Here is a 7,873-nt window from a genome sequence, read left to right as displayed (position 1 = left end):
ATATAAGATCACTCCTTATTACCTGTTAGTACAAATGTTGTTTTTCAGTTAAAAGCACTACTGGTGGTTCAAATAGTGTTTAACTGTCCTTGAATACAACACTGAATTCCCAATGTCCCTGATACGACTATTGGTGTTAAATCGTTTTAAATGTTAGAGCTATGCAGGTTTTCGGGTGATGAAAATAAATAGGAGGATTTATAAGTGTGAATTAAAGTGAAGTGCACATTTACTTGCATATTTTGCAGTTGAAGGGATGCATTTTTAATTAGTCTTTAAAAATGGATAGCAATTATTGTCAATAGGAAAGTCTATTTTTCTGTTTAACAAATAGCAGCATGTGAAACAAGAGACAGCCAATGGTGACACATCTGTGCTAAACATAAAACATACAAGAGGGAAGAGAGTTTAGACAGGAGGAAAAAACGACGCACTCTGCACCCATACAACATAAAACAAACGTATGGCTCGTTTCAGCAACTACAAGCTAATCTAAAAGCAATGACTTATTCCCCATGTAAGAAATAAAGCTGGCTGAAAGGTGGTGTTGAAGGAATTAAGATGATGTTTGAGGGAAAAAAATCAAACCAGACATAAAGAAGGGTGAAGTAAATCACATTTTTTTAAAGTGCTGAATGGTACAGCACCGACTATGGGCACTTAAAAAATGATTGAACAGCTGATTCATGACATGGCATTTACATTCAAAAGCGCTATGAATTTCCATCTCCTAGCAGAACCATGTGACTCGAAACCCATTTCTAGTGCCTGGATATGCATCCCAGAACCATAAGCTAGTTTTTTTTTTTTTGTAATTAAGACACAAGAATATCTTTCTCTCTCCCTCCCTGTACATGTATGTGTATGTAGATAGATAGATAGATAGATAGATAGATAGATAGATAGATAGATAGATAGATAGATAGATAGATAGATAGATAGATAGATAGATAGATAGATAGATAGATAGATAGATAGATAGATAGATAGATAGATAGATAGATAGATAGATAGATACATAGATAGATACATAGATAGATACATAGATAGATACATACATACATACATACATACATACATACATACATACATACATACATACATACATACATACATACATACATACATACATACATACATACATACATACATACATACATAGATGGATATTTCATAAATTATCTAAACACATACAATTTGTCTCATAACAAGATATAACTAACCTTTCAGAAATTAAACAAATTTTCTATTAAACCAGAAGATAGTTAATTGAAATTTTCTCTTAGAAATATAGCTGCTTTTTGCAGGTGGCTTCTGAATTTAGAAGAAAATCTCCTGACAGGATGAGAATTATCACCAAGAGAAATGGCCACCCAGATGAAAGCATTGATCGATTGATTGATTGATTGATTGATTGATTGGTTGATTGATTGGTTGATTGATCGACTGATTGGTTGATAGATTCATTCACTGACTGGCTGACTGACTGACTGACTGATTGATATCTTGCCCAATGACTGCTAAAAACAGACATACGCTGCACGGCATTTGAATCTTTGCACTCAGCTAAAGCTCAAACTGTACCACGAAACCTCAGGGTTTAAAAGTTAACAGCTCACGATGCATGTTCTTTCACTGTACGGCCAAAAGCTCTGATGCAATCTCACACTGCACATCCAGGAACCACACGTCTGACTCCTCCGCGAGAGATGCCGCTGGTTGGACTTGTCAATCTGGAAGAAGAAAAAGAAGATCCCCCTTGTTTGCACATGCAAAAGATTCTGGTAAATCGGCCTTATGCAGCAAGAGGCCAGATTCTTGGAAGCATTTTTCCCCCCTTTTTTTTAAACAAATTTTGATGAATTATTTTTTTACATTGTAGGTGACTGACTGCTAAAGCCAACTTCACGTTTGTATCTTAAATAGCAGACTGTTTGCAACTGCTTAGTCTGATTTTCAAACACTTTTAAATGGGGTTGAATGTATATTCACATATTACTGAAGTAAAAGGCAGAAACTTTAATTGCCTGTTCAATGTTTAGGAGTAAATTTGAAACTATTTCCATTATTACTTTTTTTCTAATTTGTTCTTTTCTCATAAAGTATCTCCAGTGTTTTGGGGTTTTTTGTGTTATTATTGCTCCATGATATAAATTATGTACCATATTATCTCTATTTGCAGAGATGAATGCTTGTCAGTTTGATGGTTACATCATATCTGTGTTGCATTATGTGCTGAGAACAAAACCAAAGAAAAAGCCCTTAACTCTGTGTAGTCATCCAGGGAGCTTGCCATCGCCCATTACCCCCAGTAAACCCCCAAAAGTCTCCTCTAGAAGCACTGCAGACATTTGGTGTAAAAACAAGGAAAGCTGCTGCCATGTCTTTCAGTTCCCCAGTCAGCTAGCTATTCTCAAGATGAACAATTAACAATTTTATTAACATTTTAGTGGGACAGCTAAACTGCTTCAGTGCCACGGAGGTTTAAAAACATCTTCAACTAAGAAGTCATTTTTTTGTTAATTATCATAGATCTTTGAAAAATACATTCCATGGTTCCATTTTTCATAATTTTTATAAAATCTGAATTTTATAGCAATGAGCTACATTATTGGGATCGATCATTTCACCTCACTTCATTCAAATACCAATAGAATTGAAGAGTTTCCTCCACTTAACCATAATTTACTTTTAACTATTTTTGGAACGTGTTCTTGAATTAATGTTTTTGAATATGCTGGAAAAATGCTGTCTTTAAAATTTTTTCGAATTTTTCTTGAATACTTGGTTGGCATTCCAACATTTGTTTTGTGTAAAAACCTAATTTTAAACCATTGTATTACCAGAGTAATATTGGATATCTAGATTTTCTTGGCTATTCCTATTTTAGGTCAATCAGTCTTTGTCTTTACATATGACGGGAAAAAAAGATGACTTTTTGCCCATACATCTTATCCAGTTTTAATTAACACAGACATTAAAACACTTTCTTGTTCTACCAATTTGATAGTCAAAGAAATGTCTTGAAGTCATTAAAACACCAAAAAATATTTCAGTAAATTGCCTCCATTTTTGAAATACATATCCATATTATTCAAATCAAAGACTATTACTTTTCAACTAAATTTTACTTCGTGGAAACATGTTTAAGGGTTTCATAAATGAATACACTATCAATAAAAAAAATAAGTAAATAGATAAAATGGCAACATCTAAATTTGTAAATAATTTCGGTACATTAAGAATAGTAATAGTAAAAGACATGATATATATATACACTATATTGCCAAAAGTATTTGCTCACCCATCCAAATTATTGGAATCAGGTGTTCCAATCACTTCCATGGCCACAGGTGTATAAATTCAAGCACCTAGGCATGCAGACTGTTTTTACAAACATTTGTGAAAGAATGGGTCGCTCTCAGGAGCTCAGTGAATTCCAGCGTGGAACTGTGATAGGATGCCACCTGTGCAACAAATCCAGTCGTGAAATTTCCTCGCTCCTAAATATTCCACAGTCAACTGTCAGCTGTATTATAAGAAAATGGAAGTGTTTGGGAACGACAGCAACTCAGCCACGAAGTGGTAGGCCACGTAAACTGACGGAGCGGGGTCAGCGGATGCTGACGCGCATAGTGCGAAGAGGTCGCCAACTTTCTGCAGAGTCAATCACTACAGACCTCCAAACTTCATGTGGCCTTCAGATTAGCTCAAGAACAGTGCGCAGAGAGCTTCATGGAATGGGTTTCCATGGTCGAGCAGCTGCATCCAAGCCATACATCACCAAGTGCAATGCAAAGCGTCGGATGCGGTGGTGTAAAGCACGCCGCCACTGGACTCTAGAGCAGTGGAGACGCGTTCTCTGGAGTGACGAATCGCGCTTCTCCATCTGGCAATCTGATGGACGGGTCTGGGTTTGGCGGTTGCCAGGAGAACGGTACTTGTCTGACTGCATTGTGCCAAGTGTAAAGTTTGGTGGAGGGGGGATTATGGTGTGAGGTTGTTTTTCAGGAGCTGGGCTTGGCCCCTTAGTTCCAGTGAAAGGAACTCTGAATGCTTCAGCATACCAAGACATTTTGGACAATTCCATGCTCCCAACTTTGTGGGAACAGTTTGGAGCTGGCCCCTTCCTCTTCCAACATGACTGTGCACCAGTGCACAAAGCAAGGTCCATAAAGACATGGATGACAGAGTCTGGTGTGGATGAACTTGACTGGCCTGCACAGAGTCCTGACCTCAACCCGATAGAACACCTTTGGGATGAATTAGAGCGGAGACTGAGAGCCAGGCCTTCTCGTCCAACATCAGTGTGCGACCTCACAAATGCGCTTCTGGAAGAATGGTCAAAAATTCCCATAAACACACTCCTAAACCTTGTGGACAGCCTTCCCAGAAGAGTTGAAGCTGTTCTAGCTGCAAAGGGTGGACCGACGTCATATTGAACCCTATGGATTAGGAACGGGATGTCACTTAAGCTCATATGTGAGTCAAGGCAGGTGAGCAAATACTTTTGGCAATATAGTGTATATATATATATATATATATATATATATATATATATATATATATATATATATATATATATATATATATATATATATATATATATATATATATATATATATATATATATATATATATGATGAAATTATTATTTATTTATAGATCATGTTTAAAAATACTTATTCTAAAGAAAGAAAACAACAGCAGTTTAATATGTACTTAACTGTAGCATGTGAGTTATTTACGTATGTAGTATGTATATTATTTCTTCAAATGCTAAAAACTAAATATTAAGCAAAAGGGTATACCTTAAAAATATATATATTAAATAAATCTACACATAGAGCATAGGTTCTGTTTATGTTTAATATTGACTGGAAGAAAGAGCCTTAAAACATCAAAGCGTTCTTTTGATGCTTTAATGAAAGCAAGTTGGAATTTGTCTTTTTCAGCCTTTTTCATTTCCATGAGTATGACCACTGTAAGCCCTTAGCTGCCAACCAAAAAATAATAAATTAAATCTAAATATCTGTGCAGTGCTTTACTCACATTCACTAATGTGTTTATTGCTTTCAGCTGAGGAAAAACTTTACCCACCAGATGGTTTATTAAAAAAAAACAAGATGCAAGTGGAAACTGCTCATTAGAGATGGTGGACACTAAAAGAACCATGGTCAGTAATTTAAAAGAATGTTATGTTTAACTCTCTAAAACCATCCTTACTGGAAAAAAATGACGTTTGCCCTCCAAATCTAAAATAACCAAAGTGGCTTGAGGAAGTATTTATACCCTATTCACTTCTACATAATATTAGTAAACAAAAAAATATTTGTTCTGTAACAAATTTCTGCAGCCTTCACAGAAATGCTGTATTCAATATTAGATCAAATGACACACAGGTGGACTCGATATACCGGTAATGTACTTATTCCTCTAGAATCTGATTAAAGGGAATCAGATTACACATACGAATGATAATCTTTTCAGACTTACATTTGTAACTCTGTACAACAAAATTGTCATCGATGTTGATTGATTTTATCCACTGTGAATGCAGACGCATTACTAGGTTTAAAGGACAGGAGGGCTTTGTTCTCTGGTGATACACAGGATAAAAGCACCTTGAGCAGTTGGCACAACATTCTTTAAACAGCTAAAAAAAAAAAAAAAAAATGAAAAGCTGCTTTTCCAGTTATTGAACAAATCTACCAGATGTACCTTACTGTGTAAATGTTTTAAGCAACCATAACATTTTTAATACAATACAAGAACACAGGAAGTAAGTAAACCTCTTTGTCCCTCAGCATCTCCTCCGGCCTGATCCGTTCAAATATTTTGAAGCAGGCTAATCCCATGGCTATCTCTCACACAACACAGTACATTTCTGTCCACAAATACTGTACATCTCTCGGCTATTTCCACTTTCTAATCATTTCCCTCTCACATAAAAGCTCATACAGTAGTTTATAAGTTTGATATTGTGCACATTCATGTTTCGTATATTCAGATCAAATTCCAAAACTTTACACATGTGTCTGGAGTACAGTTCCTATCCTGTGAAATACTATCTACCAGGGGTCATAAACCTTTTTGAATCTGAGAGCTGGTTCAGGAGCACCGAGTCACACAAAGGAATACTTTAAACTAAATTTTTAAGAACTGCAGAGTGTACCTTCAACCAAAATTAAGATCAATATAAGGCTTGTCAAAGGAATAGTTTCAGGATTTTACCCTTGAAAGAGAGAAGGACATAATTTAAGAAATATGACTTTCGTTCTTTCTTTATTCTTTCCAGCTTTTGAAAGTCATTTAAAATCAGATTATTTTGTGAAAAATGTAACTGGATATGCTCCATTCTAAATCCCATGATATACGATTAGAGAACGATATATACGAAGAGAACTATACCCCAAATGGTAGATTAGGGAGTTTTTTTGGATTACTTTTTTATTTAATACTGTTGTTATACACTAAAGGTAATAAAGATTCAATAACAATAAATAAATCTCTTAAAGCTTAATTTTGAAGCAATATCAGATGGATCTTGGATAAATATAATTATTTTCATGCAGTCACTCTCATTAGGGTCTTGCAGGTTGGTAACACTTTCTTTAGATTCACCTTTCAGGCGAGGTCTCTCTCCTCCTCTGTCCTTATCTCTACTGAGCAATAGTGATGGTAAAGTGATTGTTTGTGTATTATCATCATCTACTGATAACAATCCAACATCACATTGATTATTTCAGCTCCTGTTTTCAAGGTTTAAAGAAAGAAAATGCTGATATTCCTTCCCAAAAGATGGTAAAAGAATGCACACTTGACTTTATAAACAAACAGGACCTTCACAATAATTTCAGATTAACTAGTAGCTAAAGTAGCAGTGATTTATAGCAGGAGCCTAACTCTTCTTCTTCATGCTCCAGCCAATCACAGTCACATCCTCTTCAGTCAACCATTCCATGAGGTTCTGCTTAATTTTCGCCTTTCACAGACTCTCCTGGTCCTCAGCTGAGCGTCGACACCCCCCACCCCCACCCCATCCCACCTCCTCCATCATGCTCACGAGCTCCTTCTGGCTTCCTTCTCCTCTGGCCTCCGTTTCACCATCAGTGTCTGGATCCCGGGGGAAGACATATCTAATCCTGATCTCACAATGATCCTAGGATCTCATCCACGTTCACAGCTTCCATATCTTCTGCTGGGGCCAGAGAACAAAAAAACTGACAAATCATCAATAAATCGCTCTAATTGCTACTTTTCTTGTGTGTGTGAGTCTCTCTAAATTTAAGTCGTTTGTTAAACAGGGAGAACTTGGTTCACTTATCAAATGGAAATGTATGCTGCCAGCTAAACAGTTGTTACTGCCAGTAGTAATGACAGACACTTAATGTCTTTAAAAAAACATGCATATCCAACCTGAATCTTTCTCATATAAAAGTCTTGCTGCTGCAATCGGCCCGGGCTGTGCGGCAACCAACAAGCAAGATCACAAACGTCGAATGGATTCAAAGTGATGCCAACAGACTCGTTATGAACAAGTGGAATAACCTTACTGATGGGGCTCCTTACACTATGAAATAAAGGGAAACTGACAGACATGTAATCATAGTGGAGTTAACAATGATAGGGTAGAGGATTATTCATTCAAACTCACATTCTGATCACATTCTGATTAATTCATCAACAGATGTCTGTTAAAACAAAAATAGATCAAATAACGCTAAATTATTTGAGCTTGAGAACACTTTATGGAGGCTTTAGCCCCCCTCTATAGTGAACTTAGTGACACTTCTGCAAGTATGGCTGCATAAATTAAAAGCTTGGTAAATGGACATTTAAAACTTAGAAAAGTAATGGCAAATTAATAAAT

The sequence above is a fragment of the Cyprinodon tularosa genome, unplaced genomic scaffold (assembly GCF_016077235.1).
Source record: "Cyprinodon tularosa strain WSP-4 unplaced genomic scaffold, ASM1607723v1 ctg77, whole genome shotgun sequence".
Taxonomy (NCBI): Eukaryota; Metazoa; Chordata; class Actinopteri; order Cyprinodontiformes; family Cyprinodontidae; genus Cyprinodon; species Cyprinodon tularosa.
Note: the sequence above shows the minus strand (reverse complement) of the source record.